The following is a 21,729-nucleotide window of genomic DNA, read 5'->3' as shown; positions in this document are numbered from 1 at the left end:
GGAAAGCCGGTTGGAGTCTGTGGAGCACCCCTGGATTCTGGGGTGCCTGAGTCCTCTGCGCATCCCTGACTCTGCCCACCGCTCTAAAGTGGCCCCCCAGCTGCTCCTCACCCTGCCAGCTGCCTGAGTTCCAATGAACTGTCTATGGTAACATGATCACATTCTATTCATTTATTTCTCCCACAAACATTTGTTAAGCATTTATTTTGTGTCAGGCATTCAGAAGATGTGCTTCAAACAAAGAGTTTCAACCTGCTGTGTAGTAGAAACTCGGGCTGCTCTGAAAGCACATAAAGAGAATGCCTTACTCTCTGTTGTTCATGCAAGAAGGACTGTGGAACCATCTATTGAAAGGCCCGTGTGCCCGGAATATGAGGGAGATAGGTTTAAGGTGTGTGACAGGTAGTCTGTGGAGGGCCTTTTAGACCTTTTGAATGATTGGGGAACTAGTCCACATTTGTTGATGATTTTATCCCTCAAACAACCTCTTGAGATCAATAGAAAAGATATTACAATTCCAACCTTATCAATGACTGACATGCAGCTAAGATGTTCAGTGTCTTGCTCAAGGTCAGGGCATACTTCAAAGTTTTAGAATTCTCCCACTTTCACCACATTCATTTATTCACTCAGTTGTTGAACAATATGTATGAGTATTTACTAGTGTAAGGCCTAAAATCAAGGCTCGGTATTATGTGCTACCCTAACATCTGGTAAAATCAGGAAGGCCTTGAATGGCTTAACTGCAAGTTTTCCTCCCCACTCTGGTCCTGCAGATAAGATCCCTTGGTCAAATGCCACCCCCCCCCCTTATCAATGGGACCAGGCACAGTTCCCACTTATCCCTACCAGCCTGCAAAATTATTCAAACAAAGCAATCACATAATCCAATGAGAGCCAGGGGTCACTTTTCCCCTTTAGTACCACAAAGCCTGCCTCTCACTCCCTCTGGTTGTTCACTTTGTTCCCGAGTACAGCCCCCTTGTGACCCTGCATGACATGCATTATCCTCCTCTCCTGCATTGTGAGTGCCTGTGACTAATAAACTGCTCTTGCTCTCATCTGTCCAGTGTTGAGTGTCCTGTGTTCTGCCATTCCTATGACCCTGTGTTGGGAACCCTTCTCTCAAGAATAAGGTAGACAGGGGGCCATTAAAACAGTGCCAGAAACGCACATTTCAAATGGAGTAAATTCAAGGAGTTGATATGTTTTGGAGATGACTGTCTCTGTCTACCCTGAGTTATGGAGCAAACTGACGGTAGAACTTTTGCTCTAGAATTAAGGAAAGCATTTTCATCAAAGGGCTCTCAATGCTCAAACCGCAATGGTGAGTATTTTTGGGGAATGCAACCCAGGGGTGAAAGGCAAGAGGAATGACTAACTTTATGTTCTGCTTTCCTGGTAAGTGCCCATGAAACAGATGTTCTAGTTTCTGCTAAGATTACCTGCAAAAGGTACCTAATCCTCCATATGTTCCCTTTCAGTAACTTTATATGATGCATGATAATTTTCCTGGGAGATCAGAAAAGCTCCAGTCATATAAATGGAAGCAATTCTTATTTTACTGTGACTATAAGAGAAGTAAATACTGAGTTATAGCACAAGGGGAGTCGACCAGTGGCCAATTTTGACTTTAATAAAATATGTTCATTGAATGCTGCATAACCAAAACATATGAATAAATAAGTCATGTAAAGTGAAATTATGACTTTATGCAAGAAGCAGTAAGAGGAGATATTAGGAGAATTCCTGGCAAATGTTTGTTGTGTGAATGAAGCTTAAAAAAGCTACTAAACCACTCTGTCAGGTTCCTGTTATTCATGTTTATAAGTGACAAGAGTCCAGTGGTTCTCAACCTTCTGGCCCTTTAAATACAGTTCTTCATGTTGTGACCCAACCATAAAATTATTTTTGTTGCTACTTCATAACTGTAATGTTGCTACTGTTATGAATCGTAATGTAAATATCTGATATGCAGATGGTCTTAGGCAACCCCTGTGAAAGGGTCGTTCGACCACCAAAGGGGTCGTGACCCACAGGTTGAGAACCGCTGGACAAGACATTGTTGCAAATTTAGGAGTTAGAATGCTTCACTTATGAGAAACGGACTGTTGATCAGGAAGGAAGACTTGGACTGTCAATGTAATCATAGCTTCATTTCAGCATTTGTTGAGTTGTGAGTATGCATTGCAAGGACAATACTAAATTGTTCTAATCAGTTAAGCTGGAATCCTACTGTTTCCACTCCTTGCTCATCTAAATAAAAGTATCTGGGCAATGATATTTAATTTTTTATGTATACTTTGAAGTATTTTTTTTGTGTGTGGAATATTTATCTCTTCATATTATATATTAGGATCCTAGTGATGTTTTTAGCCTTGCATTATCGCTTCCTAAATCTAATTCCAAAGTACTTTTTGAAGAAAAAAATAAAGCAATTAGAGCATAAGCTCTGAGGTTATACGAAACTAACAAATTCAAGGAAATAGAATATTATCTATTACAGTGTATTTGTGCATTAATCCAGTTTATTTTGTTTAGAAATGTTTTGAAGAGTTTCTAATTGAAGGTAGATTTGGATTCGTTGGTATTATTCAAGGAAAATTATAATGTTTCATTTGTTCTAATAATTTCTCAGAAGCAAATTAACTAATGAAATGAAGAAAGGGTCAACACCTACAATATAAGAGCTTTGTGCTTGCAGCTCTGTCCCTTCAATTACTGCACCTTTTATTTCTCTCCATTGTGAGATTGCAGAGCAGAGAGATTTAAATTGCTGATGATGAAGTGGAAAAACACCAGTTACCAGTGGACACCAGGTAGCAAATGGACTATTGGGAATAAGACTATTAAGAAAAGGCTCAGCCATCTTAATACCTGCTACTTGGAAATAATAGTTAACATTATTACAAAATGGATACATATTTGTTAAAACACACAAACATGCAAAATATAATTTAAAAAATTACCATCTTCTTTAATGATGTCCTTCCATAGAGATAACTATTTTAATAACTTGATGCTTCTACTTTACAGATTTTAAAATATGCATTTTATTTACTTGGTGAAATGGTATTGTTCAACAATACCATTTTTTACTTAATTATATTTACTTTTTTACTTAATTATACATTTGGACATCTGCATGTCAGTACACAGAGATATATATCACTAATTTTAATATAGTAGAAATGTACTATGACATACATTTTGTTAGTGAACATTTGGATTGTCTTCCATTTTTTATTACTTCCAACATTATTACAGTGAATAGACATCTTCACTTATGTATTTTTGTTAATTAATATCCTTATAGTGGATATTACAGATTGAATAATAATAGTGGTAGCCGTTGGTAACTTTATGGTCCTTACTACGTGCCAGATATTCTGCTGAGAAAGTGCAGTATTCCCTTCTAATCCTTACCACAACCCTATTAGGCAGGTTCTTTCATGTTTCCTCTTTTTATAGCTGAGGAAATTAGGTCTTAAAGAGATTAAATAATTGCCCAAAGTCACCTAGCAAATAAGAAACAGAATCTGAACTTAAACCCGGGTCTCTCTGATTTTTATAGGCCATCGATGTCCTCTTGCCACCATAGCCATGCCTACATCTCCATTGGAGTTTTTCCACCCAAGCACATTCTCTCTTATCAGCTTGAATTTCTGCTCCAGATTCCTCTCCCCTTTGCTGTCCTGGCAGCCAAGTATAAACCCCCGACCTCTCCTTTGACCCTTATATCTGGAGACAGGCCTGAACTTCCAGTCCTGCCCTTTTGTGCCCGGAGCCTTCCTCAAGCCCGTGTTGGCCTCCCTTGCTTAGGCTACATCCCTGGTAGAGGTGGAAGCCTACCTAAGCCTGAGAGTGGGAGGGGAAAGTTCCCTCTAGGTTTTCTGGATTTATAATGCCTTTGCTGTCAGCCAACAGATTCCAGCTGACCAGCAGTCTCAGAGTCAATCACAAAGAGCAGCTGTCCTCATAAATCGGGGGTTGGTGGGGGAATGGAAAGAAAAATGACTGCATGTCCAAAATGGAAAGTCATCATGCTCTTTGGTGCTTTGAATCATACTGGCACAACCAAGTATTGGGAGCAGCCAAATAAATGAACTGGAAGGTGTTGGCATGTCATTCGGTAAAACTCATATTGCAAAAATAACCACCATCTCATGCTGATGCTTAGACAAATATGTGAACTACAGTGTACAGACTGTACAGTATTTGAATGACCTCTGGGTACTGTGTGGGAGGAGTACATTTGTCTGGAAATTGTCTGTGTCCATCGTAACTCAACTCTTTTCTAAATCTTATCCTCGTTTCCCCTTCAAACACTTCTTTTTCTACTTTTTATTTTCTTGTGTTATTTCTAAACAAAGTTTTTTTCTAACATTTGTTTATGTGGCTCGCTGTCTTTTAGACTGTGAGATCTGTGTGGGTGTGGATCCTATCCCTTTTATCTTTTATTCTCACCCCATATTTTCCTCTACCTTTTTTTGCTTCCTTTCTCCCATCCAAGTTTATTAACAACCTCTTCTCTGCCAGGCACTACGAGACACATCATATCCCTAGAGGTACATGAATGTGTGAAAGATGCATACTGTTTTCTTACAAGGCTCATTATCTAATAGAAAGTGCTGGCAGACCTAGACTCTCCCATAGTATCTGACACAGAGAAGATACTCAATAAAATGCATTTATTACATTTATTTGTTAAATTCTTACAGATATGGAAACTGATTCTCAGGGTTATTGACTGACTTAACTGCTCATTCATTCAGCTCAAGTTGTGAATGCCTGCTGCCATGATGCCATTCCAATCTTGTTTGCCCAGTTAATGTACCGTATTTTCCCAAAGTTAAGAAATCAATATTTTAAAAATTTTGCTGCTTTTCCTCTTAAGGCCTTCTTCTTTTTTGACATCTTAAGGAGTTGTTCTTCCTGTTTTCTCCACTAACTGATTATACATTCAGTGGGAGGAGGTCCAAATCATCTCCCTGCAGCTCTTTTGCATAGCTGATTACATTCAGTTTGAATTTTGCAGAGTAAGACAGTCACTTACCATATTTATCTTTTTCTTTTTTGACATCTTTATGGGCTCAGAACTCTCCGGTCCCTATTGCATCTGTGCACTCTCCACCTCCACCTCCATCTCCAATTAGGGCATGAGCTGATGTCAGTAACAATAAGGCTTGTGATTGGAGGAAGCCTGTTTGACAAGGTAGGGGCAGCTACACACCCACGCAGCTCCCTCCTTGGCTGTTTTCCATGTATAAGACACCCCTTGATGTTAAGTCTAATGATTTTAGAAAAAAAAATAGCATCTTATACACGGGAAAATATGGTAGTTATTTTTATTGTAATATACTAAGATGAGGGTGATTTGTCAGGGCTCATAATCAGTGTTAATTTTCTAAGAATTGGCATATGAGAAGGGCAGGTGGTCAAGGGTTATACTCCCTTTACTTTTTCAAGGTGATCATTTTCATGAATTTTCTAAAAGATCATTTATTGTTCCAAAGTGTGTTTTTGGCATAGAGGCCCCCCCCCCCAATGGACCCTATGTCTATGCTATGTAAGTTATAAAAATAAATTCTTGTTGCCTTGGCCGGGCGGCTCAGTTGGTTGGGGTGTTGTCCTGTGAACCAAAAGATTGCAGGTTTGATCCCCTGTCAGGGCATATACCTGGGTTGCAGGTTTAACCCCCCATTGGGGCATGTTCAGGAGGCAACCAATTGATGTTTCACTCACATCGATGTTTCTCTCTCTCTTATCTCCCCCTCTCCCTATCTCTAAAAAGCAATTAGAAAAAAAAATCCTTGGATGAAGATTAAAAATAAATTAATAAAATAAATTATTAACTCACAGGTTCTGTTGTGCTATTTTCCCCCTTAGTAGTATTATTTTTGTTTTGTATTTTATTTAATTTTTTATGCCAGAACTATTACCATAATATATATTGTCACGTTGGGCAAATTTTACCCATGTGTAGAATTTTCACTAGTGTTTGACTAATATAAGAAAAAGAGAGCCCTGGCCAGGTAGCTCACTTGGTTGCGGGAAGCATTGTTTTGATATGCCCTGTTGAGGCACGTATAGGAGTAGGAGTCAACCAGTGATTGCATGGGTGAGTGGAGCAACAGATTGGTCTCTCTCTCTCTCTTTCTCTCTCTCTCCCTTTCTTCCCCCCTTCCCCCTCTTACTCTCTAAAATCAATAAATATGTAAAAAGAGGGAAAAAAAACTTTTGGGAGATGCTGCTTAAAGAATGTTGTTAATAAGGGTGTCTGTTTTCATTGGGTGGGTAGGTATAGGAATAGCATGCAACTCAATGAAATATACCTGGAAAATGAGAAAATGAAAATTAGTTTAGAGCAATGGCATATCTCCTTCATTAGACCTCCTCAGAGAAGGAAAAAGAAAGATTTAAAATGTTGGATGATGGAAGCTGATAACAAAGCATCAGTTGTATCTTATGTCAATTATTGGACTACAGAAAAAACCTAATCATTTCATCTGAAACCCACAGCATATTGTATGTAAGTTAAATTAGAAGGACTGAGTCATTCTTGCTATTCTCCACAGAGCAGTAACTATAAATTTCACCCTATATGTTCACTTCTACATTGCATCTTCAACTAATAACCGTCATTAATAATATTCTGAAATCAGACACCCAGTTGCTGGACTGTAAGTGTAGCTTATCTATATATGAACAGGATTTATTTGTTCATAAAGAAGTTAATTGGACAAGTAATTTTGAAAAATGCCTTTGAAAATATGATTGTGGTGAAATGTGTTCATGTATATATTTATACAACCAAACTTTACAGAGTATACCATTTTGGAAAACAAGATTAACAGGGTAAAGAATATAGGAAGAACTAAGTTTACAAATGGACTCCTCTGTGGGGGGGAAAAAAACAGGTCATTTTAAATGTCAATTGACTTCAAAGAAAATAATAATTCAAATTTGAAAAGCTTCCATACATCATGGTAATATAATGAAAACATGACATTTTAACTCCTTGGAATTCTAGTGTTGGGTTATAACCCTAGTGTCCACTACTTACTGTCTGGAAACTGTGACTTATCATAGGTATTAAATAAACATTGAAGACTGGAGAAATTCATCCACCCTCCATTCATCTACTCATTGACTGATTTCTTTTGGGAGGCAAAAAGGAGAGTGGAGTGTCCAAAGTTTCCTGAGAAAGGTCCAGAAAATTGATCTCCAAAATCATTCTTCTATAGAGACAGAAAAGGACCAGGCTAAAGCTGTGTTTAGACAATCGAAATAATTGGACCACATATTGATAGACTGGCTTATTTTAATTATCTTAATGAAGGCACCAAATCCAATAGATTGCAGAGGAATGAAAGGGCCTAAGCACCAAATTAGCGTCTGGACAGCTAATTCTATGGTCCTGTATATATTATGTGAATCAAAGCATTTGTCTCTGTCCCGCCCCCACACACACATACACACACAAATGTGTTTGTACTAAACAACCACACATCCTGTGGGAGTTCTCGTCAGCTGCTGGAGTAACCAAAAAGTCATGGAAACAGTCCTCAATCACAAAGAATAAAATACCAGCTTTTAGTACTCTTAGGAATTGTACTGTTTAAAAATAATCATTAATGATTTGATGAAAGGACTTCTGACTGGTTAACTGGCTAATTGCAACCTTATCAAATCTCTGTTCCTAGATTAATACTACTCATGAATAGTTAATTCTGAAAATATTCTGTGTGCAGGGAATAGAAAAGGGGTGAGCCCACATTTCATACAATGTAGCTGCCCTGGAACAAAGGGGTTTTAGGCAGGCACTGTACTCTGTAAGTAGGAGATAGGGGAAAGATAACAATAATTTCCATGAGTTCCTCTAAGGACTCATATGGGAAATAGAGGAGAGCATGCCTTTTCTTTTTTTTTTTTTTGGTAGACTCATCTTTGTTTTGCTTTAATTTGCTCTCAGAATAAAACACTCCAGAATTGTCCTTCGGGGGGCTGTTACCATGGATTGGTTAGTTACTTTATTGACTGTGTATTAACATTCTCGGAACTGCATGTTCTGCCTGTTTCTTCACTAAATTATACTTCCCAATGTAGGCAGATGGTGGTGCCTGTTTGGGAGGGACACGTTGTTGTGTGTGTGTGTGTGTGTTTTCACATGTGCTATTTGTTTGTACATTGTCCATCTCTTATTTCAGTGGTCAGTAGTGGGAGGTCAATTGCAACATACAGGGACAAGATTATAGGATTTTATTTCATTTATTCTCTATTTTATAAGCATTGAGCACTTACTTTGCTCTAGATAATGTAATCAAGTGCAATTAAAACAACTCCTAGCATTTCTATCTTTCCTCTTTGATCTACCCAAATAACACGACCCAGAACTCCACAACCAATAGCTGTAAGTTTGGTATTCTCCAGTTGTTTCCTCGTGTCTTCCTCTCTTGTATCCTCATCTCTATTCTCTAAGTCAGGGGTCCTCAAACCACGGCCCGTGGGCCACATGCAAATACAAATATTGTATTTGTTCCCGTTTTGTTTTTTTATTTTAAAATAAGATATGTGCAGTGTGCATAGGAATTTGTTCATAGTTTTTTTCAAAACTATAGTCCGGCCCTCCAACGGTCTGAGGGACAGTGAACTGGCCCCCTGTTTAAAAAGTTTGAGGACCCCTGCTCTAAGTCTTTGTTTTACCTTTGCAAGGATAAAAGTGCATTCAAGTGACTTTTCTAAACAAAACAGCTTACAAAGAGGAACTCTCATGTTAACCTTTATGGCACAGAGAACTAGAGGAGGGTTTGAAATTAGTTGTCTATTATTTCTACCAAGAACTTTCCCTAGTGTCCAGCTCCCTTCAGACCCCTACTAGCAGACATGCTCTTAAGTGAAAAGCTTTCCCCAAAATTGGGAAGGTAATTGTGATTGAAGAAGAGAGTGGGGACCCCAAAGAACAGGGGAGAGAGAAGGTTGGGGTATAAAAGAGTCATCTCCACTTTGCAGAAGTAGCTTCTCCTCCCCATTATCCAGGACGGTAAGACATGGCTTCTGCCTCCAAGGAGGTTTCAGTCCAGTAAGGGAGATAGAAAAGTCAGCCCACAGTTACAGCATTGTGTGGTAAGTGCCAAAAGCAAGCTTTCCATAGAATGGGCTCCCCACAGGGTCATTGTTTAGCTACTTCCTTGAGTGTGTTGGTATAACTTTCTGTAATCTGTTTCATATTATTTCTTTCAAAGGAGGTAAGTATAGGAACTGGGTCCCTGGAGGGTATACAAAGCATTCAGGAGGTCTACACAGAAGACATTTTTTCTAGCAAACAGAGGGGAGCTGGTGGTGGCTTACTTTCAGTAACACAGGAGTTTAAAAAAATCAAACCAAAACAAACCTCATCCTCTGGGTGTTGCTATTCTTATTATAGGTAGCAGAGAAAAAATACACCTTTCTTGAAAGTAAGATTTTTCATCTATAATATATTTCAAATCTAGGAGGAGCATTACATCTTACACGTTCTAATCTCATTTTACGGAAGAAACTGAACCCCACATAGTTAGCAACAGTAGCCTATATTTATTGAGCGTGGTCTTTGTTTCAGATATAGTTTACATTGATGATCATTTAAGTCTCACAACAACCCTAAACTCTAAGAAACAGATTCCGTGGGAAGGCCGTCATATAGATAAAGAAGCTGAAGCCACACAAGGTTAAGGAACTTGCCCAAGTTCACACAATTTAGAAGGTGGTAGAGACTTGAACCTAGATATTAATGGCTCCAAAGCCCATGCTCATGATCACAGTGCTAAACTATGTAATCCAACAGAGCTACTACAATATTTCCGTCTTTTGACCTGGAAGGCAAGGTTCAAAGAACTTGCCTTCTAAATGCCTCTCTATTGTCTGGGCTAGTGGTTCTTAAACTTCTCTGTATTGTTCCAATTTTAGTACATGTGCTGTGAGCACTAATAGTTCTTAAACTTGAGCATGCATCACTGTTATCTAGAAAACTTGCTAAAACCGAGAGCATGGGATCTGGGGTGGACAGATATTAAGGTGGCCTTCTACAATCACTACCTCCTGATGTTTGTTCCTGTCTTGGTATAATCCCCTCTTTTTGTGCAAGGAATTTATAACTTGCTTCTCACCAGTAGACTATAGAAAAGGTGATGGCTATCACTTTCATGATTATGGTGTTGTAACTGGACAACCAAGAGGTCTGGGCTGCAGGTCACTACTTCCCCAATTAAGCAGAGACAAGGTTGAATCGTATATGCATGTTTATTGCAATAATGCTGGCATTATGGGAGAGAAGCAGGTCATCCACAAACATCTGCTCTCCACCCCACCATGAGCCAGCTGCTTATATTGGGAAGAAAGAAAAATATTACATGGGAAAGTAGGAATTGCAGGCATGGGAAAGTGGGCACTGATAATCATTACAGGTTATAAATCATGAGGGCTGAGAGCGGGTGTGTCACAGAGAGCAGGTGCTCCCGGGTGCCCAGGGACCAGATTACAGGTAATAGGGGCTGGAGGTTGTAAAGAGTAGGTGCCTCCTGGACTAGATTTGTTTTGGCCACAAGGTTGTAAATCTTTCCGTAATGATAGGCAGTTCTCTGAAGGAGGATGGACTGCATTCTGATGTTAGCTCCAGTGTCCCAGGGTGTATAACTCCCAGCGAGTTTAGGATGTCCTTTCTCTAATCAAAACAGAGCCATCATGGTTAACAGAGCATGATTAATATTTCTTATAATTGTAGCTGGTCCCCAATATTCTATGTCTACCCCTATCAGTATGTTTTATAAAGACTCTCTTGCTAACAGATTTGCTGTAGAGACAATGCTGGCTTGATGAAGTCTGTAGCCATCTGAGCAAGCTCATGTGGCAAGGAACTGCTGGCAGCCTCCAGGGCCCGAGAGTAGCCTCCCCCAGATGATAGCTAACAAGAACCCGGTGCCTTCAGTTCCACAATCACAAGTAAATTAATGCTGCCAACTATTGGAATAATCTTGGAAGCAGATAATCCCCAGTCAAGCCTCCAGATGAGAACACAGCCTGGCTGCCATTGTGATTGCAAGCTCCTGTGACCCTGAGCAGAGGACCCACCTAAGTCGTGCCCAGACTCCTGTCCCATGGGAACTAGGAAATAATAAATATGAGCTATTCTAAGCTACTAAGTTTGTGGTACCTTTTTCACACCAGTAGATAACTAATACAACAGTTTCTGATTCAGTGGATCTGGGGGTGGGTCCCAAGAATTTGAATTTATCAGAATGTCTCTGGGGATAGTAATACTGCTGGTCCAGAGACCTCACTTTGAGAATCACTGGCCTAGAACCTAGACAATTGCATTATATCCTCCTTATTCTCTTCATACACTCTCTTAACCTCTCTCTTCCATTTCTCACACTGCAGCCAGAGAACTTCTGGAGATGCAAATCATATTACTGTTTCCTGAAAACCTCTCAGCACCTTCCCCAAAGGTGCACGCTCTGCTGCTGCAGCCCCGCTCCCTTGCTGTCTCTCCCTCCTCCCTTCTGACCCAGGTCCTTCTTTCCATTCCCCAGTTCCCGCCTCTGCCTAGATCAGTGATGGCGAACCTTTTGAGCTTGGAGTGTCAGCATTTTGAAAAACCCTAACTTAACTCTGGTGCCGTGTCACATTTCGAAATTTCAAAATCAACAAAAAAAATGAGTTTGCGTGTCACCTCTGACACGCATGTCACCTCTGACACGAGTGTCATAGGTTCGCCATCACTGGCCTAGACCCACCCTGTCCACCCAGATTAACTTCTGATCTCTCTTTGGATGAACCTGTACTCACCTTCTAGCACAAGTGGCAGCCTCCTTAGCAAAGCCTTCTCTGACCTCTGCCTGGATGAGGAGTCCTTGTTGTATATTGACTTGGGGATGAACTATATGGGCTTATGAAACTCATCTGTCTGTGTTCACATCTCAGCTCCACCATTTTATTAGCTATGGAAACTTGGACAAATTAATTAACCTTTTTGCGTCTCCATTTCCTCAGTACTAAAGTGATATGCTTAGTTACTTCATCGTATTAGGAAAATTAACATCTCCCACATTAAAATGGGATTGATTGGCTGATGGTACTGGGTTATTTTATTGAGAGAAAAATCAGATGAGTTAAAAGCATGGAAACATGCCTGGCACTTGGTGTGCTCTCAATAAATGGTGATGGTGGTGATGGTGCCTGCTTTCTGTGTTGTTATTACTGTTGTGATCTATCATAGACACATGTTCCCTTATTTCAGTGCTTTGTAATTCTGTATTTTTGAATGTCCATCTCCCCTTCTAGATTATAAGCACCATGAGAGTAGGACCCATGGCCAATCTTGCATCCGTTCTTAGCTCCTGTGCTTGGAGCAATATCTGGCACAACATGGACAGTCAAAAGATCCAGTGCATATTTGATGAATGAATGAAAGGTAACACAACCCCAGTCCAGGTGGCCTATTTCCTGATCAATATGTTTTCTTTCCAGTTGGCAGTTTCCTCTATATTTCAGTTCCTAGTTGTACCAGTCCCTGAGTTCTACCCTTCATCCACTAGGTTATGATGAGTCTGTTAGGTTGTCCTTGATCTTGGGTTCCAGTGGACTCCGTACTATCACCTACAATTTGGTTTTGCCATGGAATATGGAGGAGATGTACTCTTCAATAATTGTACCTGAGCCCTGGCTGGGTGGCTCAGTTGGTTGTGAGCATTGTCCCAAACACCAAAAAAGTTGCAGGTTTGATCCCCGGTCAGGGATCATGGTGCATACCTAGGTTGCAGGTTTGATCCCCAGTTGGGGCACTTATGGAAGGTAGCTGATTGATGTTTCTCTCTCACAGTGATCTCTCTCTCTCTCTCTCTCTCTCTCTTTCTCAAATCAATAAAAACATATCCTCAGGTAAAGATTAAAAAACAACAACACAGTAGCCCAGCTAGTGTTGCTCAGTGGTTGAGTACCGACCTATGAACCAAGAGGTCACAGTTCCATTCCCAGTTGGGGCACATGCCCAGGTTGCGGGTTTGATCCCCAGTAGGGGGCAGGCAGGAGGCCGTCTATCATTGATGTTTCTATCTCTCTCTCCCTCTCCCTTCCTCTCTGAAATCAATAAAATAAAAACACACAATAATTGTACTTGGGTCAAACTCTTGAACGTTTTTGCTTCCTAAGATTTGCCTTCTCATTTTAATGTTGTTTCAAAGTTGTACATCTACCAGATGCTAATAGCACATCATTGCTCTAAACCAAACTATGTCGGCTTCTCTCTGAGAGCAAGTCCAGAACTCAGCTACTTTTCTTCAGGGCTGGTCAGAGTGCTGCACAAGAGATGATGACACAGCTCTCTTTGCACTGTGCTGGAGGGTGGCTCAGTTTCATTCTTGATTGCTAAAAGAAATGCATTCTGTAGAATTTTTTTTACTTTATCCTGAGAGCTGGCTTAGAAAACTACAGTCTGCAAGAGTCCCTGGAGATGTTCTCCTCTCTACCCTAATTTAGTGACCTTTCTTTTGAAACTTCTTTTGAATGTCTGGGTTTAATTAAGAGTTTTTGCATGCAATTATAGAAGTTACCCATCTCCCCCCTTTGTTATTCCTTCATCTGATTTGGGTTGAACATGTTGTTTTTTTTTATAATTATAATTGCTTTGGACAATTATACAATATTAGCTTTTTCTTATGTCTGCAAATCCTTAATGCTGACTTATATGCAACTAATGATGATAGCCATTGACATAATCAGTTCTAATGATCTTTACTGTCTACCTAGTTTTGCATATAGGATATAATTAAAATTTTTGGAAGGTTGGACAGAATGGCTCTTTGTTCTGTGTTTAAAGTATTACTGCAGTGTTCACTGGAAACAGGTGCATTATTGCGAACTGGATTTGTGTCTCTACTTTCCAACTCTGGAAATGTGGGGAGATTCTCTAGTTCTCTTTGGCTATGTCCTCACTTTTCCACTAATACTGTCTTGAGCAATCAAGATCATAAAAAGATATCATATGCCCCTGGCCAGGTTGCTCAATTGGTTGGAGTGGCCATCTGTACACCAAAAGGTTGTGTTACTGGTGGAATTGGGGTTATTGGGGGTACTGTTGGTATTAATAACTAGCTAATTACAGTTTTACCAGGTGAGGGTTCGATCCCTATTCAGGGTGCATATGGAAGGCAACCAATTGATGTTTCTCTCTCTCCAACCCTCACTTACTAACTCCTTCCCTCTGTCCCTCTCTCCTTCCCTCCCCATCTCTCTAAAAAGTAAATGAACATATCCACAGATGAGAATATACAGTTGGGGCCTTGACTTACGAGTGTCCCGACTAACGAGTTTTTCGTCTCTCGGCCAATTTTTTGCTTTGAGTTGCGAGCTAAAATTCGGGTTATGAGCCAGCTTCAGAAACCCCACCGCTAGTTGGCGCAGCGAACGTCACAGTGAATGCCACAACATCAGTCCAGCATCACGTGTCTCACTCCTTCACAATTGATTTGACATACGAGTAATTTGAGTTACAAGCTCTGTCACGGAACGAATTAAACTCATAAGTCAAGGCCCCACTGAATATTAAAAAGATATTATGTGTAATGAAAGGGCTTTATAAACTACTAGAAGCCTGGTGCATGAAAATTCATGCACTGGAGGGGGCATCCCTCAGCCTGGCCTATTCACAGTCCAGGAGCGCTCAAGGGTGGGAGGCGACCTGGCCATCAACACAGTGAATGCCACAACATCAGTCCAGCATCACGTGTCTCACTCCTTCACAATTGATTTGACATACGAGTAATTTGAGTTACAAGCTCTGTCACGGAACGAATTAAACTCATAAGTCAAGGCCCCACTGAATATTAAAAAGATATTATGTGTAATGAAAGGGCTTTATAAACTACTAGAGGCCCGGTGCATGAAAATTCATGCACTGGAGGGGGTGTCCCTCAGCCTGGCCTACTCACAGTCCAGGAGCGCTCAAGGGTGGGAGGCGACCCGGCCAAGGGAAGGAGGGGTGGGCAAACTTTTTGACTCGAGGGCCACAATGGGTTCTTAAACTGGCCCGGAGGGCCGGAACAAAAGCATACATGGAGTGTTTGTGTGAACTAATATAAATTCAAAGTAAACATCATTACATAAAAGGGTACGGTCTTTTTTTTTTTAGTTTTATTCATTTCAAACGGGCCGTAGTTTGCCCACGGCTGGGCTGTGGGGACTGGGTGCAGGAATCTTGTGGCTATGGGCCCCATCATCTTTGTGATGGTGTGATGGTCAATTTGCATGTCCCATCTTTATTAGATAGGATAATGTCTTCTTTACCTATTATTTCTAATTCATATCTTCCTGAAGTGATTTTGTAAAGTTTGGCTGAATGCTACATTCAGAAAAGAAAGCTAGATTTTATTACTGATTATTTTTAAACGTCAGATAATAGCAACTTAAAACTGTTTAGCACTTACAATTTATAAAACATTTTCTCACATATTAACCCATTCCTAACCTGGTGAAAGGGGAAAGGTGATCTTGCTAGGCAGCTTGATGTATATATTTCACTTAACCCAGAAACCTTGTGAAGAAGCTAAAATTAGCTCCATTTTTCTGATAAGAAATTTAGGATCATGGTTCAAGGTGATCCAGCTTGAACTTGGGTCTTTATAATTCATCGTTCTCTTGTCCTCAGTGGCATAGTTCTATTCTGTGAAGAAAATTGGAAATAATACAGGAATGGGCCTTGAGTTTGCTAGAGTGGATCACTGTGCAAATTCCCCTCTTTGACTCATAGCCTTCACTCACATTAGTGAAGAAACATGGAACTAGAAGTGGCTTTCACTGATTTATTCCTCTCCTGAGATCTAAGTGTAACCAAGGTACAGATCTAGCACTAAAATATTCTAGTGGTGACATTACCCTTGCCCCCACCCCCACAGTTGACTATATCTGGGGACAGCTTTTATTGTTGCAGCTGGCCAGATAGATGCTCTTGACATCTAAATGGTTGGAGAGCAGGGATGCGGCTAAACATCCTACAACGTGCAGGACAGCCATACCTCTCACAACAAAGAATTATGTGGCCCAAAATATCAGTAGTGTCAAGGTTGAGAAACGTTTCTTTAGCTGGAGGAGTCAGGGAAGGCTTGAAGGAGGCAACGCAGAACTGGGGTTGAAAATACAGTTTTAAAATTCTTCAAGCAGGCTATAGAGAAGCAAAAGGTATTGCAGGCAAAGAGTGAGGCATTTGCCAAAGTAGAGAGGCCTGAAATTGTGCCTCCTCTGTAGGAATGTTTGAGCTCTTTTGGTGCTGTTTTAGCATTTCTGGGAGGAAAAGTAGTGGGATGACACTGAAGCAGTGTGTTAAGTTCCCTTTTTCTAGCAGTAATTCACAATATGAGTTGGATTGTAAACTCATTTTGTCTGTGATGATCATTCTTTTTGCTGGGCAACCTGTGAATATCCCATCAGGTCTTAAGTTCACGGAGAGACAACTCTACAGAAACCAGGCGGGCAGGCAGTCAAGGCCAACCTCAAGTCCCCACAGACCTGTGCTGGTCTCCTCTCAGTGGGTGTCTGCAAGGGCTGAATCACATGTAGGCGAGCACTTGAACACCTGCACTGAATATGTCTTTCCTAGCTTTTGTATCAACGGACCCTGGTACAGTGTCTCCTCCGTGGTCTCAGCTCTAGAGAAATGAGATGAGGCAGCATGCGCGGTGGTACTCAGGGTGCCCTTAGGCAGTAATACAGGACCTCCAGCCAATGCAGTTTGCTAGCCTTCCATGCTATTGAACCAATTATGCAGAATGATTCCCTCCTCTTTATTATACCACAGCTTCAATTTGGTTACAATCAATTCTATTCAATGTATCTTTCAGCCCTAATATGTGTGTGTGCTGGCAAACCTGGGTTGGCATTCTGGCTTTGGATTTTGCTTGCTGTGGGACTTCTGGCAGATGCCGTCCTCTCTAAAATGGACATCATAACACTTAGCAAAGCTATATTCTGGATTAGAAATGGTATGCAAAGAATCTGAAACTGTGGTAATAAGTATTCTAGACAAATATTAGCTTTATTATTACTGCTATTATGGCAGTGCTGATGATAGTGGAGGATATGAAGGGTGATGAGGTGCATTCCCATGTTTTGGAGCTCCGCTTAAGAGAGCACCCACTCTCCAGCACGCCATGGCATTGTACTTCTTAGTCCCACCACCTCAGCATGGTACCAGTCCTGCACCAGCAGCCGTGATCCTGAGCTTTGTGACCTTGGGTAGTTTATTTAACTTCTCTGAGCATCACCGGGTGATATGCAAGAACCAAATGAAATGAAACATTTAAAAGTCTTGGCACGAAGTAGACACTGAACAAATGCCGGTTCTGTTCTCCCTGAGGCAGTCATCGTCAAGATGCTTTGTGGATTTCACTGCTTGCAAAAAAAAAAGGTTAAATCAAAGTCAAGGGTGAAAAGAAGGGGAATCACAGAGTTTTTGTTTTGTTTGGCTTTGTTTTCTTTTTTAAAAAAATATATTTTATTGATTTCTTACAGAGAGGAAGGGAGAGAGATAGAGCGTCAGAAACATCGATGAGAGAGAAACATCGATCAGCTGCCTCCTGCACGACCCCCTACTGGGGATGTGCCCACAACCAAGGTCAGTGCCCTTGACTGAAATCGAACCTGGGACCTTTCAGTCCGCAGGCCGACGCTCTATCCACTGAGCCAAACCAGTCAGGGCTTGGCTTTGTTTTCTTTAAGTTTTACAAAATAGGCAGAGATTCTTCTCTCCCTCAAACTTGAGTGGATTTCAGATGACCTGTCATTCTCCAAGGTGAAATGTGTTTTTCTGATTTGATCACGAGACATCGTCAGACATTTCTCATAGATGGTTTTGACCTTGGATGGAGATATCTCAACCCTTGTCGGCACCAGTCTCCTGGTTACACCCCTTCCAATCCTAGTTTGAACTCCCAGAATTTCTTCTCTGGCTCAGTCACTTCTGCCCTGGCCTCTGGGTGTCTGCTTGCACTAGACCCCCCACCACCGGGGGCTAAGGTGGGGGAGAGAGACATTTTTCCTATTTACTCCCAGGGCACTTACCCTTTGGCTCACAGCCTTATTCCAAGCTGTAGATAGTACCAGGGGCACTTTACTGATGGTGTGCACTTGCCTGCCTCAGGCCCTTCAAGTTTCCCTGGCCCAGACTGAGCTCCAACTGGAGTTCAAGTAGCTGTATCCCAGTCTTTTGTTATTTCTTCTGATACCTTACAGTGCTTGCAGGTTCTTGAAGATGCTAATGCATATTCTTCTGCTTGAATTGCCCTTCCATCCTCAAGGATGAGGGTGACTGTCACTTCCAGTCCTCAACCCGGACTACCTTGCTATCTCCTAAGCACATAGCATTCGTGATGATCATATTATAATACTTATTTGCATTGTTAGTTTCCTAGGTTGATTTCTTAGAGCACAGGGGCTATAAAAAGTGAATTTTTATTGGACCCACAGCCCCTGCTACAATATAAGCATAGAGTAAATGTGCCCTAACGCATATAACTAAGGAGACAGGGAGAAAAGCAAAAACGACCTACAGACATGCTGAAGGAAAATGGCAAGAGTGGGACTATAAGTAGATCCTGCAGATTTAATTCTTTCTGGGCCACTGTGAACTAAGCATTTGGAAAGTGAAGATACCAGGAAGTTCTAGAGTATCAGAAACTGAGCCAGTTAGCAGTGAGCTGGGAGAATGACCTGATAGATGAGCAGGACTCAGAGGAGGGAGGGCAAATCTTCATTCCATAACTTAGTAGCTCTAGGATAGTGGTTCTCAACCTTCTGGCCCTTTAAATACATTTCCTCATGTTGTGACCCAACCATAAAATTATTTTCGTTGCTACTTCATAACTGTAATGTTGCTACTGTTATGAATCGTAATGTAAACATCTGATATACAGGATGGTCTTAGGCGACCCCTGTGAAAGGGTCGTTCGACCGCCAAAAGGGTCGCACGTGACCCACAGGTTGAGAACCGCTGCTCTAGGACCTCATTCAAATTCAGTTCTCTGATGCTACATTTCACTTTTGGTAAAACTGTGGTTAGTAGCACCTACTTAGAGCTACTGCATTTGGCCCATGGTAGGCACTCAATGAAATGCCCTATTATTAACTTCAGGACTGAAGATGATATATACTCAAGGTCTTCCCTGCATGTATCTTTTGCATTGTCTGAGTATACGGCATCTACCCTATTATTCCCATCGTCATGATCATTAATATACATTTAGTGTTCCAAGCACTGTGGTGGTCACTTTCTATACATTTACTTTCCTACTTTTCCCCCCAGTAATCCTGTATGATAAGAGGGTTCATTGACATATACGTATATTAGACAGATGAGAGAACTGAGGATTAGAGAATGTAGGTGGCTTGCCCAAAATCTCCTGTAATAAGTAATTGGGATTTACAGCCAACAAGTCCTGCTGAAACCCCTACACTCCTCACCACTATCCTATAATGCCCCTTCCAGGGTTGTCGGAAAACACCCATGTGAAGCTATCCTGAGTGCTGGCTATAGGAGCCTTAACAGAACATGTGGAAATGCAATTTCTTTCTCTAAAACACACACAAAACACTGTCTTTCAAGGCCCAGATTTACCCAGAAATGGACCAAAAGACCAGCTAATCCTAATACATAAATTATGTGCTGAAATGATGAGACCACTGAGCATCATTTAGAGCAGCATGAAAACTGGTTTAGGAGATGAATGTTTGACGTCTCCCTTTAAAGTTCTCAGGTTAACAGGTATATATGCTGATTTTATCATGAAAAGAAATCTAGAATGTGTTGTGTTGTTTTGTTTTGTTTTTCCTTTCTACCTCCTCCAGGATAGGTAGAATTTTCTGCTTAATGATAAATCATTGCATTTGTCTAGGAAATTACACTTTCCTAAGTGCTTTTGTAAACCTGTCTCATTTGATCCTCATAGCACCAGGAGAGATAGGCCCGGCAAAGGACATTCTTCTTTATGAATAGATGAGGTGGCTGGGGTTTTTCGGGAGGGTGCTATCCAAGGTCACAGGAGTAATTAGTAACAGCCTGGCTGGAATCCAGGTCTCTTGGCTCAGCGTGCATCTTCCCCCAAACGCTTGTTGCATTGGTATCCGAAGGCTGCAACAAAGTGTACACAATGAAATCTTCAACAAATGTTGACTGGCTGATTTGGCTCAAAATAATTGAAGATCTTTTCACTGTGATTTCCATTGTGTCTGTAAAGGAGTTTAGGAGCACATTATCTCCAGTTTGCTGGTGTGCAGGAAAGAGGCAGAAAGCAAACCATGGGGCTGTTTTGGAAGTTGTTTCCTGAGAAGCCTGAAGTGATTTCAGAGCAGGGAAGTTTGCCGTTTCAGTCAGTGGTTAACGTAGACTCTCCTCTCGTCAGTCATGACTGGGAATAATCTGCCTGGAGCTTGTAAAATGGAGCCCGGCTTCATGGTAGAGAGGACACCCATCCAACTACTGTGATTTCTGGGACATAACATCCCCTAGGAGGTCCCGAGAGAGTAATAAAACTATGTACACAGTGTAGTGTTTTTTTCAGATCGTTGATAGAGTGTTTTAACAGAGTTCTTTGTAGTGCGAGCCACATGGGCTGGGGATGATTTTGGTCATTAACGCTTAGCTATTTGAACCCAAATCGGCTGGTTTACATCAGAGTTGAAGAGACATTTCCAAGTTTTAGCCATTTATCTTGGTAATCTGTAAAATCTTCATTGGACGTGCATTTGCTCTGGTGTGGATCCATGCAAAAGATGAGCGCTGAGAGTTCTCAGTGCAAAAATTCGGGGACTGTTGATTGCTTAAATCTGTTGTGCAGAGGATGAGAGAAGGCTCGGCTTAGGATCCCTCTCCCAGCACATAACCATCCAGTCAGCTGGCCCACCTACAGAATGGGCAATTAACAAAGGCCAAGGGATTTTACAGCATATGGAGCCTTTTGCTTAAATAATATTTCGTCTGCATTGAGATTTTGCTCATGATTCTGTCTCCGATGCCTGTCAGTGAATATTTGTTGCATGAGTGCAGTGTAGTGTCTTGGACCTTTGCCATCTTTACCCCTTGACTCTCCATTCACCTCTGCTCCCCTGTCTTACACACACACACACACACACACACACACACACACACACACACACTTCTAACCCTGGTGCCCTCCATTACAAGCACGCCATACTTTCTGTTGCTTCTTGGAAAAATTTCTTCTCCCATAGCCCATCTCCTGCCTGGTGATCTTACTCACTTTATGAAGCCAGGTCACATTCTCTTCCTCTGTGGGACCTGGTGACATCTGCCCCAGAGTTCATAGCGTGCCTGTTTTGTGCCTCGCTTTCCCTTGCACACACTCCCATGGCCATCTCTGACACCCTTCATTGTCGCGTATGGTGGGATCTCTAAGTTCTGCTACAACCATGAGTGCAGGGCCTCTTTCACAGGTCGTGGTGGGCACACAGTGGGCACTTGCTAATTCCTTGTTGGGTTGAAGGAAGGAAGGAATGCTAAGTGTAGCCCAAAGGTTATTGGACTTGCAAACCACAATACTAGGAAGAAGGGGATTAAGTTTTAAATTCTGAGATCCTCCTGTGTGTGGAGAGAGCCGTAGAGAGCAGGGAAGTAACACTCCGAGGTGGGGAAGGGCTTAAAATTCAGCCTCACTCTCACGGTGATGATTGTAAAAATGATTCACA

General features: G+C 41.3%; 1 protein-coding gene across 2 annotated transcripts in view; it reads left to right on the top strand.

Moving 5' to 3' along the window:
- Positions 1-21,729, top strand: part of FAT3 (FAT atypical cadherin 3) — a 535,794-nt gene that overhangs the window by 120,433 nt on the left and 393,632 nt on the right. The gene's annotated exons all lie outside the window — the stretch shown is intronic.

This window comes from Myotis brandtii, unplaced genomic scaffold (genome assembly GCF_000412655.1).
Source record: "Myotis brandtii unplaced genomic scaffold, ASM41265v1 scaffold302, whole genome shotgun sequence".
Classification (NCBI taxonomy): domain Eukaryota; kingdom Metazoa; phylum Chordata; class Mammalia; order Chiroptera; family Vespertilionidae; genus Myotis; species Myotis brandtii.
The sequence above is the reverse complement of the archived record's forward strand: the minus strand, read 5'-3'. Positions and strand labels throughout refer to the sequence as shown.